Here is a 14,452-nt window from a genome sequence, read left to right on the forward strand (position 1 = left end):
TTTTAAAAACAAGCACACTAGCTGGAACTCTTTAAGAAAGTTAATGCCATGAAAAACAAAACAAGTAAGAACTGATCCAAACAGATATATCAAAGAAATGTAAAGCATGGACTTCGATTGGATTATAATTTTTAAAAAGGGCAGATATAAAAGAGGCCTTTGAGCCATTGGAGAAATTCAAATATGGATCAAATATTACATGGATTAATGTTAAGGAATTAGTGTTAATTTTTAAAGCTATTTTAATGGTATTGTTGTTCAGTAGGAGAATGTTCTTATGCTGAAGTAATTAGGGATTAAATATTAGAATTCTGCAACTAACAAATCATTTGGTAGAAAAAAAGCCAGTTAAAAATATGTAGGGAGAGAAATAAAGTATATAGCAAAATATTAACCCCTGGTAAAACTAGGTAAAGATTTTATTGGTGATCTCATTCAGAAAAAAAATTTTTTTAAAAAAACGTTTAGGAAGAGAAATAAAGTATAGAAAGATATAACCTTTAATTAATCTAGGCGAAGATTATGTGATATTTATTTTATTATTATTCTCTTTTTTTTCTGTTAATCCTCACCCAAGGATTTTTTCCCATTGATTTTTAGACAGAGAGAGACACATCAATTGGTTGCCTCTCACGCACATGACTGAGCCTGCAACGGAATCAAACTGGGACCCTTCAGTCCGCAGGCCGATGTTCTAACCACTGAAAAAACCGACGAGGGCCACACTTGTTTACTTTAGGTGAAATGAAGTTTCATGGAAGACGGACCTTGCCAGAGAGGCAGGTAGGCTTGTCTCACTAGTCATCAATATGCTAATTTCTCACCAATTCCACTCAGAGCAGAGAGCACAGGCCTGAACCCTCTCCTCTACAGGAAGGCTTAGTAGTGGGTGTGATGTATTGTGCCTGAATGTAAGAAGCAAGAACAATTGTATGAACTCAGCAATTCCATTCCCCTCCTCTCCATAATCCTACTGATCCTCAACCTATATTTTCATCCAGAAAGTTTTAGCTCTCAAGTTTGCCTCGATCGCTGTAGTTTGTACCCTACATACTAAAAATTAAAAAGAATAAAAGGCCCAAGAGGAAGCCTTCCTTGTCCTGATCCAGCATCTGACTCACCCTGGCCATCTAATTGCTCGCACCACGGGTCAGTTCACCCCCTGGCATCCATCTGGCCACTCTTCTTTCTTGTCTGCTGACAAATGGCTGCCTCCTTCCTTAGCGTGACCCTCTTCTTTCTTGATCTCTGGCCAGCTCATGATTGGCAATGCCAAAGACTCTGTCCTTAGCCTGGATCTCTTGGTTTCCAGTGTCTGTCTTATTTTAAATATTGTTAACCCAGTATTTTTTTTTTATTGCTGCATTATTCTCCTGGATCTGAGTTACTTAGATCTCTTCGTACCTGTAGCAACCATGGGAGAAGCCCGCGTCTGACTGTCCTGACCCAATAGCTACTCTGTTTAGGGCAGTGCCTCTGTTTGGTCAGAGAGATCACAGCTCTCCTTGTCGAGTAGGAGCCTGTCAGGTTAGAGCACAGCAGGCAGGATGCAGTGGTGGAGAGAGTGCTGGACTAGGAATCAGAGGCCTGGGGACTGGGCATTAAACCCTGCAATGTCAGAGCTGGAAGGGACTTAGAAATAATATAGTTAAAGCCCATTATTTCATTGAAAGGGGGGACTGATGCCAGAGAAGTGTGTCTTGCTTACATCACAGGGCTATGTAGTGGCAGAATTTGTATGAAAATCTCATCCTTGATGCCAGTCTCTTGGTCTCTATTCATAAACAGCATGACGTTGCACCAGTAGGTCTTTCCATGTCTCAGAGCCACAGTTTCCTCGTCTCCCCTAAGTGGATAGTAATACCTTTCCTATATGTCACAAGTTGTTATGAGAATCAAATAAGATCATATATGTAGAAATAACTTAAAAGCCTTATTTTATTAAGGTATAACTAATATATAATTGTAAAGTCTTAAATGCTATATAAGTGCAATGTAATACAAAGTCTTTCAGTAGCATTCTTGACAAGTTATAAGTATTTAGTTATGTATCTTATTTTTCTTGTGCTTATTTTTTGAGATATAATAGCTACATGTTAAAGGAAGAGAGAAACAAATACATGTCACTCAGCTAAGGTTAGACTTAAGTTATCTAAGATTTTGAAGACTAGTAAACTTTACTGCATTTTTCATGATTACTCTATTGTTTTTCTCTTAATCTATAAGGTGAGTTCAATGAAATTACATATATACAATTAATTTTTGTATATTTACTTTCTCAAATAATTTGTGTAATTTGAAGGAAAAGGAAAGTAACCAGAATCTAAACGTTTGTCTCAATCTTCTGAACATTTAAAACATTATGGAGTAGAGGCAAGGGCACAAGATTTGGATTGAGAGGCTTCGACTTGAGAAGGCTTGGATTTATGTAACTTGGGTAAGCCTCTCATCCTCTCTCAGACCACTACCGTATCAGAAAAGGAAAATGATGACATTCCTGTCTCGCCGGGTCCTTATGAAGTCAAGAGAGAGAATGTACCTGAAAGAGTTTCGTAGACTCTAGAGCAGCGTTCAAACTTCTACTTGAGCTAGCAGATAGGTTTAGTTTCTGTGTATACTGTTGGCCCACACAGTGATTTAACATTTTTTACTTGCTTGGTAACCTTTTTAAAAGGGAGATTTCATATGAAAACCTGAATTTCTGTCTCCTCTTACCTGTCCTGAACTGACATTCCTGGGAACACAACTATCAGGGCCATCTACCTGCCATAGAGACCAGGTGACAGCTGAGGCTGGCCATGGGGCCTGCCTCTGGTTTTTATTACACTGGAATTTTTCTAGCAATAGAACGAAGAGGAAAGTGAAGCATGTCTTAGACTCATGTCTTTATCAAAAGTTAGAAAATGAAAACTAGACTGAGATGATCACACACAGCTCAGAAAAAAACAATGGGAAGTATGTTTCTTTGCAAAAGCTAAGAATGTGCTCACCTGTTTAATATGCAGATAAAGTATATCTGTGTTCAAAGCATGTCTTAAGACGCCTTTATAAAAAAAAACAAAATGGCTTGAATATTGTGATGCTTGCTCTAACCTGTTATACAATGCCAGCAAGTATTTTATCAGCATTCACTTAGCTATTATCTATTCCCCCTCTTCTCTTCTATTTAGCAGAATATGAATTGCTTTATGGTCATTAATTCCTCTGCGACCTTGAAGCACTCTATCATAAGGTTTTGCTGTATTATCTAATACATTTTGAGTGTCTACAACCTCAATATGAATTGCTTATTTTAAATCTCCCCATATTTCCAGCCTTAGGTTCAAATTCATATTAGGGAATATGAATTTAAGGAACAAAAAGACAGGCCATAGCTTAGTATGTTCACCATCTGATACAAGATGTAAAAAGGACTCATAGCATGAGATCGATTATAAAGTCCAGAAGCCAGTTAGTTTGAATTTCCTCCCAGAAGATAATGCTATTGGATTTTAGTACCTTCCTTGCAGGTCTTACATTATAATTTTATTTAATGGCATTTAAAGGCATGTCCAAACCCCCAGAAGAGAGCCTCAGAGTTACCTTTGGGCAATCCTTTTGCTTCATCTTATACATTAACTTAGCTACTATATTTCATAAATTCTACTCTCAAATGTCCTAGAATCTGCGTCATTTTCCCAAACTCATTGTCAACTATCATTGCAATAATTTTTAAACATTTCCCCCGTCTTTCCCCACCCATTGTATTATTTATATTGTCTATGTATTTACAATTTATACACACACACACACACACACACACACACACACATATAAATGGCATAGCTACCTCTCTTGTTCCTGTGGTCTTCTATTATCTGATGAGGTCCAGAGTTCTTAATCTTACCATGGCACTTTCAAGAGCTGGGCCTTTGTGTATCCCTTTAACCTCAACTTTGATTATTTTATACCCCATTCAGACTCCACTCATTCATTCACGAATTTCACAAATATTTATTGAATGTCTATAATATTTCGAGTATTATTCTGTGTTCTGAGGACACAGTAGTGAACAAAACAGACAAAAACCTCTGTACTTTGGAGCTTATATTTTGGAAATGGGCTGTAGGTAGCACATAATAACCTAAATATGTAGAATGTAGAGTGTGTTTGATAGTTATATATGGTATGAGAAAAATTAAAAAGAAGAGGATAAGGTCTAAGAGGCAATTTTATGTGGGGGATTAGGAAGACCTGCTGAGAAGGGTCATTGAGTAAAAACAAGTGTGTCTGTGGGAAGCTGAGGAAGAGCTAGGATCCTTTGGGTGAAGAAGAGTGGGCCAAAGGGGGAGTAGAGGGAAGGTAGGCAGGATTAGGGGAGGGAAAGCATCTAGTCATTGAGGGCCTTGGTCAGCCACAGTGAGGGTTTTAGCTTGTATGCGAGTGAAATGGGGGATGCTAGGGGGTTTTGAGCTGGAGAACTACATGAACTACCTCACCATATAAACAGATCACTCTGTTTGCTACGCTGAGAATAGGTTGAAGTGGGGCAGCCCTGTGAGAGTTGCTGTTGGCTTAGACCAAGGTGGAAGCAATAGAGCTGGAGAGAATGATCAGGTTCTGGATCCTTTCAGTGGAGCCAAAAGATCTGTTGATGCTCTGGATTGGGGTACAGAAAGGATTCAATAGTGACTCCCAGGCATTTGGCTTGAGCAACTGAAGGATGGGTTTGCCATGAACTAAGAAGAGAAAGACCATGGAGGAGCCGATGAAGGCTGTGTGTGTGTGTGTGTGTGTGTGTGTGTGTGTGTGTGTGTGTGTAGGAATTTGGGGTGTATTTAGTTTGAGGTGCTTACTAGAAAGCCAAGTGGACATGGTGAGTAGGCAGAGGCCGTTTGAGACATGTGTCATCCATACCCCGGAGCAGGAGCATTCTTGTCTTTCCCTCAAAACCTCATTTTTTCAGGTTTGTATGCTGTTTGAACTTGTTTTAATGTACTTTGTTCTTGGCCTCCATTTTACCACTTATTGCATTGCATTGTAATTATTATTTTAGCTTTTCTGTTTGTTTTTTTCACTATACTGTCCTGCTATTCATCCTCAGCATAATGTCTGATACAAAATAATATTTAAAAAGTTCATTGAATAATTGAAATCTGTGGGGGCCATAATCTTCTATATTCAATTGCTAAATTTCTTGATAGATGCTACTATTTTTCCTCTCCAACAAAAAGAGCTGTTTGGCACAGATTGTTTTAATCAATGTGAATTAAATTCTATTTTTGTTGATGTGCTTTTTTTTTCATATTCCCTTGGGCGTGCCATTTATCAAGCATGAGTAATATCTGGCACACAGAGTCTCTAATAGCTTCCTTTTATTATTAGATCAATGGTTGTCTGAGTTATTGAGAAAGGAAATATCTAGAAAGAGAATGCCCGATTCCTTGAAAATGGTGCTAAAGAGAAAACATGGCAGTATAAAACCATTAACCATGAAATTGCTTTGGGGCACTTGAATCCTCCTTTATGGAAACTTGGAATCATTCTTAAAGTACATGTTCAGACAGTGGATGCATTTCCTGTGTCTTTCTTTATTTAAATGTTTGGCATATTTTACAAGACACATTAAGAAAAAAAAAACCTCGTTTTAACAAACACATTTCCCCTCACACTGCTCTACCTTTCCCAGCCCACCAGTCCCTCTCCACAGCCTAACCCAGTGAATAGCAATTTTCCCTATTTTTTCATAGACTTGTCTAAGCACTAATATCTAATCTAATAAAAGACAAACGTGCAAATTGACCATACCTTCGCTATGCCTTAAGCTATGCCCACCGGCCAATCAGAGCGACTATATGCAAATTAACCCAACCAAGATGGCGGCTCTAGTATGTTTATATTTATGTCTATCCTCTAAATAGGACCCTACTGCATAGTTCTTTCTATCACATAGTCTTCTTTCACTTAACATATTTTAAGCATTTTAAACAGTGCTAATACATATCAATATACTTTTTTCTTGTCAACAGCTCCATAACATGCCACTGTATAGATGAGCCATAATGTAATTAAAAATATCTTACTATTGGGCATTTAGTGTTGGATGTTTAGTGTTGCAACAAAAAATGCTGCAATGAACAACTTTACTTATATACACATATACAGATAAACAAGCATTCAGTGCCTAAATATACATATATAGGTGTATATATAGATATAGATATGTATATAGGTATATATGTGTATATGTGCACAAAGTTGTTCATACATATATGAAAATTTCCTGCAGGATGCTTTTCAAAAGGGCATTTGCTGTTATAATTTTTGACATAGAATTGGCAACTCAGAGAAACCCAGCAAGACAGATACCCTGGTGACACTATAGTGTCTACAAACACATGCTGTACAAAATTTAATCAGGACCCAGATTTCCATTATGGAAGCCTCATTAACCAAGCCACCTACGCTCATTTTCGAGATTGCTGGCTGGCCGAAAAGCAAGTAGCAGCTGTTGACCTTGCAAAGGTTAACTTAATAGAGTTGAATTTGATTCAGATTCAATCACTGCTTCCACGGCCGTTCTGGGGGCCAAGTAGTAGACCATAGAGGTGATGTCATGGTGTTTCATTGCATGGGTTGCTGCTCAAGCATGACTCACACCTATGCCCTGAAAGACTCCATTGTCGTTTCACTCCTGGGTGGAGTGGGGACTTGCCTGACTCACTGACTCAGTCCACCAGCACATCCTCCACTATGCGACGGAACTGCCACGAGGGAACGTTAACTCCATCACACCCTCCTCTCCAGCAAGTATGTATAGGTACAGGGAGCCCCAATCTAGGATGGTTTTTGCTGGGTAGAATGCAGCTTATTCTTAGGGTCCTCCATCCCCTCCTCCCTCCTGCCACCTCCCTTACCCCCACTCCCACTCCCACTCCCCAGCTCCCTAATGGCGCTTTAAACGCAAAAGGATCATTTAAGTTTAATTCAACAAGCCTGGCATGAGTAATATTGTGACTAAATGTTTCAGTTAAAGCTATGTGCTCAATTATAGCTGTATAATTTATCTGTAAATAAATCATTCCAGGGCAAGTGCGGCTTGAGCCTCAGTCCTTCCTGACAGGGAGAGGATGGTTCCCCAGCGGGGTGAGCAGGCTTCGTGTTGTGGTTGGGTTCCTGACCCTCTGCTAAAGCTCTGTGCTTTCCTTGCTGCTCCCAGAGTCACTTCTTTGCAGGCTCTGGTTGTTGACGTGGTTATGAACATTACAAGACAAATTCCCTTTGCCAATTCATGACCTTTTACTTCATTCCTTTACTTTCTCCTTTCTTTCAAGAAATGTCGCTGCTTCCCCCAAAGTATTCCCTTTTCTCCTTGTCTTTCTTGGGGTGTCAGCATCTGCACTAAGTCAATGTCTTTGTCTATGTTTGTTTGGAACTTTCTATCTCGTCAGAGCTTTTGGGGGGACTAGCTCTTTTCGTAGTGGGGGAGGCTATTTCTCTGCCAATTAGGAGACCTCGTTCGTGGTTCAGGGACAGTCATGAGGAAGACTGCTCCCTCCCCAACACACACACACACACACACACACACACACACACACACACACTTCTGCAACATAAAAACCACTTGAAACTGGCAGAAAGGCCCCCTCGGCATCTGCCCTCTTTAACCTGCACTGCATCCTCAGGCTGTCCTGAGGTTTGGGGTGTCCGCCGCTGGGAGGGCTGGCGCAGACAGGACAGATTCGAAGCGGTGAGGCAGGAAGGAGGTATGTTTGTTCATTATCCGGGTGAATGTTATTACAGGTGCGACTGGGACAAGAAGGCTATTCTGTTCCTTGGCGAGGTGCTTATTCTGAGCCACATTTTCCAGTTTTAGCTTCTTCTCCGAAATCCTTCCAAATTGGTGAGTTAGAAGCCAAATGTGCCATCTGCAGGCACCATGTTTTATTCTACCCTCATCTCATCATTCTATGCTTTGAACGTGCAGCTTGTCAAGGAGAAGTAGTGGCACAGACGTGCTGCAGCTCAGCACCCGCTGACTCTTACTCTCACACCGAAGCTCAGTGTGGGGGAAGGAGCTCTCAACAGGAGCGCTGGACGGTGGCACCCAGTCTGCCATTTTCCAGCTGGATGGCCTGGAGGAGGTGACTTAACCTCCTTGCTCTCCCGGCATAACTGTCTGAAGGCAGCAGGCGGGCTCGAGCCGCTCAAGGTCCCTCCTATTTCTAATGCCTATGAACCAACCACTTAGTTTAACTTGTTACTGCCCTCATCCTCCCAAGAAAAAAAGTGAAGTACAGGTAAGTGGTCACTCAAGTCCCACGAGGAAAAGATTACACTAATGGAAAAGCTGCTGCAAGTTAGACCAGATGACACTCCAAACCCTGGCATTTCTTAAGAATACTGCTTTTACTTAGAAACAATGGCATAATGGAGGGGACGTGAGGTCATGTACCAGGTGCTTTCAAGAACATAATATTGAAGAGGAAAGGAAGTTGAGGAATATGTATAACGTAATAGCATGAGGTACAATGCAAAGTATGCAAAGCATAACTAGGTATTGTTTCCATTACACATGCATAGGAAACGTATAAAAATGTCGTCTGGAAAAGTACATACCAGATTCTTGATAGTAGTTGTCTCTGGGGGAGGAAGGCAAGGAGATGGATCTGTGGAAAGAGACGAGGAGGACTTCAACATTATTCATAATGTTTTATTTCTTTTGTGAAAAAATGTCATTAGCATTTGTTAATATTTGTTAATTATGGCTACTGGGTGCAGTGACTGCTGTGCTGGAGCTGGAGTGGGTCGCGCGCACCTCTCCCCAACTCCCCATGCAATAATGTCACTATGATAGCTTGAAATTGGTAGTGAAAGTGTTTACACCACAGAAGCAAGGAAGGAGCAGAGATATATGCAAAGATTTACTATGATGATGACCCTATGATGATGGAAGAATTGCAGACAATCCAAGTATTTAGCCGTGGTATAATAGGTGAAATAAATTTGATTATAGTGATATAATGCTATATAGCCATAAAACATTACACATTTGAAGAAAATGTAATAACATGGAAATACGTTAGTGATAGAGTTTTAAGTGGAAAGGCTAGTTTAAGCAGTGTATATAGTTTAACATTTTGAAAGAATATAAACAGATACAAAATAAGCTTAAAAGTTATTTATTGAACTATTAATGGTTGTTATCTCTGGGTCCTGAAATTATGGATGAGTGATCTGATTTTCTTATGTATATCTTCTACATATAATATGTTTTTCTTTTAAAATAATCATTTTAAATTATTTTAAAATAATCATTTCAAAGATGGAGATTAGCAGAGCGTTCAAATGTGATTAATGAAGATTAAGTCCTTGTTGTCACCTGGTACTGTAATGTTTACGTGGGAGTATAAATATCCAACCTTGGCCCAACCCAGAACACCACCGACAGGTGATTTTAGCTCCAAAGCTCCTATGGGGTTGGTTGAAACTGTTGCATCTTGACCTCCCCCTCCCTCCCAGGTGCTAAGAACATTCCCTAAAAACATTCTGCAGGGTCTGCTTCTCAGAAAACCCAAACTGTGGAGTTGGTATCAGGAGTGGGTGACAAAGGCAATGTGGAGTTTTGGAAGTGGATCAGTTGACACATGGCGGACAGCGTGGAATTCCTCACTGGTGGTAAGTCAAGCACAAATAGCCTCTAGCCCAAAGTGGCTTTCTGTAGTGGGTTGCATAGTGCACTCCCCCCAATATTCATATCTTCCAGAACTCCAGAATACGCCCTTATTTGGAAACAGAGTCTTTGCAGTTGTAATTAGTTAAGGATCTCAGATAAAACCATCCTGGATTTAGCATTGGCCTTTCATCCAACGCCCGGTGCCCTCATGAGAAGAGGGGACATATGCAGACACAGAGACATAGGGAAGAAGGAGTGTGAAACAGGAGGCAGAGATTGGAGTCAGGAAGCCGCAGCCAAGGCATGGCAGCAGCCACCAGACCCAGGAAGAGGCAAGGAAGGACTCTCCCTTAGAGCCTTCTGGGGGAGCACCTACGCCACCCACAGCTTGATTTCAGACATCTAACCCCCAGAAATATGAGAGAACACATTTCTGTTGTTTAAGCCCCCCAGTTTGCTATGGCAGACCTAGGAAACAGGTACCCATCTGGTTGTTAAAACTTTCACCACTGGCTAATTGAGATGGCACACCAGTGGAAGGAAGTGCAGTAGCTATGTGAAAAGTTCGGAGGAAACAGTACCTATAGTGACACTGGAATTCAATAGCTATTACTGAGGTAAGTTGACACTCTAGAAATGATAAGGAAACGCTAAGAACAATTTATAGGTGATTGAAAGCCTCATGTACAAGCCACAGACTCCTTGCAGCACACAGAGAGGCTCTCAGCTCCTGCAGGAAGAAGGTAGAGACAGCTGACTGACTACCAGGCTGGAGACCTAAGTCAGAACAGCAGAGCTCCAAAGAAGGGGAAACTTCCAGCCAAGGACATCGGGGTTAATTTCAGCACCCCCTTCAATTTTGAAACTCCTAACTCCCCAGACCCTCTGGGCCTGTGGAAGTGGGTGACCCCTCACTATTATGAACAGCACTCCCGCCGCCTCCTGTTGCTTGAAGAGTGTAGAGCTCTCCCCACAAGACAGTGTCCCCATCAGATCCTTCCCACCCCCCACCCCCAACCTCACCTCTTGACCCCTAGTCCTATAACTAGGGTTAAGCTCCAGCATAACCAAATGCTGAGAATATAGTATGAACCCATGTCCCTCGCTCTCCTGCAGAAGTGGTCTCCGAGCACTCCCTATAAACCTCCTGGAAGCTAATCTGTTTTAGAACCTGTTCCTGGAAACCCTGCCTGAGACAATAAGTATTGTCATCATCCATGGAGTCTGGGTATTTGCATACAACTTCACATTTTCAAATGTTCTAATGTACTTAAAAAGATAGGAAGCAGGGGTGGTGAAACTAATATCCATAAATCTGTCCACAGCAGATCTGACAGCTCTGAGAGCTCTATAAATGGCTCCGCAATTCTCTGTGCTTCCAGTCAGTTTTATTAATGAATTTAAGAACATCTGACCTGTAATAGATCCATACAAGCTTACAATTTGCTAACTGAAAGACTGCCTGAAACTCAGAGCAGGCTTTGCCCACACCAAAGCCTTCTCACATATCGGAAACAAAGGGCTCTCAAGAGATTTCAGGTTTTCAAAGGCACATTCATGCTTGGAAGTTTATGGGTGTAGCATACTCAATTGGTTCAGTTCATACCTTCAGGGTTTAGATCTGAGGATTGAGAATACGCAGGTATGGTCATGGGACATTAATTGAAAATAATGAAGCATGCAACATACTGTACCTTCCCTAATTAGATTATCTGAGTCTAAATGTGAAGAGTTAAATAATTTTTAACACGATAGAAAACAAATTCTTATGGTGATGTGACCCAGAGGAGAACTAGCAGAGATGCTTATATTTTAGGTTGGAAGGCTTTGAACTTCAGTTAAGACAGAAAGGACTTCACCTAACTGAGAGCAGACATTGTTCCCGGGGCCACCAGTCAAGCCACAGATGAGCTGGCTTGTTCAGGGCTCCCCCAGCGTAGCTGGTGCACAAACAGAAGAAGAGTGATATTGTTGCTGTTGAAGGAGGCAGTCTCAGCCAGTAGTAATTTAACTTCCTTCATGCTGATGAGCTGAACAGAGAAGCCAAGATTTGGGGACAAAACCTGTGCACCCCAGTTCAGCATCTTCTAACAGTTGAAGCAATTAGCACCAAAGAAATACTTAAGGGCTAAGGCAGAGGGGATCCAAGATTGTGGAAGAGTAGGTATAAGTTACACTCACTTCTCCCAAGACCAAATTGGAATTACAACTAAATTATAAAACAATCAACCTGAAAACCCAACTGAAGACTAGCTGAAAGAAGTCTTATCACTAAGGATATACAGAAGAAGCCATACCAAGACTGGTAGGAAGGGTGGAGACATGGAAAGTGCTGATCCCACACCCACAGGTAGTGGTTGAGAATCTGGGAGGATACCTCAGCTTCAAAGGTTCCCCCCTGAGGAGCAAGGGATCTCAACCCCACGCCAGGCCCCCCAGCCTAGAGTACCAGTGCTGGGAAGAGGAGCCCACATAATATTTGGCTGTAAAAAAGGGTGAGATGGGAGTCTGCTAGAAACCCAGATGCCCTGTTAAAGAGCCAGCGCACAAAATCTCATTCCAAGGCCCTCACCCTGGGCTCCAGCAGAGAGAAGGCAGATCAGGGTGGTGTGGAGTCATACAGGGAGATATTAGGTTGTGTGGCTTCAGGGATAGGAATAAAGGGACAGACATCAATGCCCCATGCTGAGTCCCTCTTCCACACCACCCACAGACACCATCTTTCCTGAGTGGAGCCCTCCCTTCCAATGACATCAGGCCGGAAGAATGCATGAGCACCACCTCCCAACTCCCTGTGCCCTTGCCATGCCAAGCTTGCACCTTGCTGAGTAGTCTGCAGGATGTGGCCAGCCTGAGTCTGCATTGTGGTCTTTCTTTGAAGGCTCTCGAAAAGATCTGGGCAGACTCAGGGAGTGTCAGAGCTGCACAGGGAGAGGCTGAGTTGTGTTGCAGGTGGGTACTTGAAATATCAAGGGACCACTTTGTAAAGTATATAATTGTCTAGTCCAGGGGTGGGCAAACTTTTTGACTCGAGGGCCACAATGGGTTCTTAAACTGGACCGGAGGGCCGGAACAAAAGCATGGATGGAGTGTTTGTGTGAACTAATATAAATTCAAAGTAAACATCATTACATAAAAGGGTACGGTCTTTTTTTTTGGTTTTATTCATTTCAAATGGGCCGGATCCGGCCCGCGGACAGTAGTTTGCCCACGGCTGGTCTAGTCACTATGCTGCATACCTGAAACTAATACAAAATAATATTGAGTGTAAACTGTAATTTGGGGAAAAAAGAGCTAAGGCAAAAGGAATTAATTTTATGAAACCATCAAGAAAGAGCAAAAACAAGCCACAGAATGGAAGAAATATTTGCAAATCACTTATCTGATGATGGACTGGTATCTAGAATATATAAAGAATTATTAGAGCTCAATGATAAATAAACAGATAATCTAATTAAAAGTGAGCAGTCTTTGAGTAGAAGTTTCTCAAAAAAAAAAAAAGATATCTAAATGACCAATAGGACATGAAAAGATGCTCAACACCATTAGCCATTTAGGAAATTCAAATCAAAAGCACAATAAGATATCACTAGGATGTTACAATCAAGACAACAGATAATTATAAATGTTGGTGAGGAAATGAAGAAATTGGGAACCCTATACATTGCTGATAAAAATTTAAAATGGTACTGCTATTTGAAAACAGTCTGGCAGTTCTTCAAAAGGTTAAACACAATATTACTATATGACCCAGCAATCCACTCCTAGTATATATCCAAGAGGAATAAAATCATATGTTCACACAAAAACCTACACACAAATGTTCATAATATCCAAAAAGTGTCCATCAACTGATGAATGGATAAATAAAACTTGGTATATCCACACAATGCAATAGTATCCAGCCATACAAAATTATGAAGTACTGATACATGCCACAAAGTGCCCGAGCCTTGAAAACATATGCTAGGTGAAAGAAGGCAGTTACAAAGACAACATATTGTATGATTCCATTTCGTGAAATGTCCAGAGTGGGCAAATCTAATGAGATAGAAAATAGATTAGTGTTGCCTAGGGCTGAGGAAGCTTAATAGGGAGAGACTGCTAATGAGTACAGGATTTCTTTTTTTACAGTTGTATTACTGGGGTGACCTTGGTTAATAAAATTATATAGATTTCAACTCTTGCCGGGGTCCAACCCCAGGTCCCTTGAAACAGCAAGGATGGACCGGCTCCCGGCAAACTCTCTATCATCTGTAAATTATGTTGTGTTCACCACTTCAAGTCAAGTCTCCTTCCATCATCATTTATTTCTGCTTTACCCTCTTCTACCTCTCCCCACCCCCTTTAGGGTTTCTTTTTGAGGTGACAAAATGTTCTAAATTCAGATTGTGGTGATGGTTGCACAATTCTTTCCATCTACCAAATCCATTGAATTATTGCACACTTTAAATGGATACATTTTATGATATGTGAATTATATCTTAATAAAGATGTTAAATTTTTAAAAATTAACTTGATTTTAGTACAAGTGCCCATCCATTTCTTCTCTAAGCCTGGGTCCAAATTAGAAGGAGCTGATCATTCTTAGTTTCCTGAGAGGAAAGCCTGCGTGTTATCCTGCAGCTGACCTGCTGTTTACTTTATCTGTGCGTAGTTTCCATGCCGGCTAGAGCTATGTATCTGACAACTCCGAACCAGAAAATTTATAAGGATGGAGAGTGAATGTGAAAGAGCTCTCTCAGGGCAGTTACTTAGCTTGGCGGCGCCTTGGCTCAATCTCCCTTGTGGACCTGC

The 14,452-nt window shown here is 41.1% G+C and overlaps 1 protein-coding gene across 2 annotated transcripts in view; it reads right to left on the reverse strand.

The window, feature by feature from the left end:
- The window catches only part of PSD3 (pleckstrin and Sec7 domain containing 3), a 526,912-nt gene that overhangs the window by 468,177 nt on the left and 44,283 nt on the right, over positions 1–14,452 (reverse strand). For both annotated transcript variants that reach the window (XM_059685223.1, XM_059685224.1), the window contains exon 3: positions 8,599–8,648. The gene's annotated coding sequence lies outside the window, so the exon portion shown is untranslated. The remainder of the gene's footprint in view (positions 1–8,598; positions 8,649–14,452) is intronic.

Source organism: Myotis daubentonii, chromosome 2, assembly GCF_963259705.1.
Source record: "Myotis daubentonii chromosome 2, mMyoDau2.1, whole genome shotgun sequence".
Classification (NCBI taxonomy): Eukaryota; Metazoa; Chordata; class Mammalia; order Chiroptera; family Vespertilionidae; genus Myotis; species Myotis daubentonii.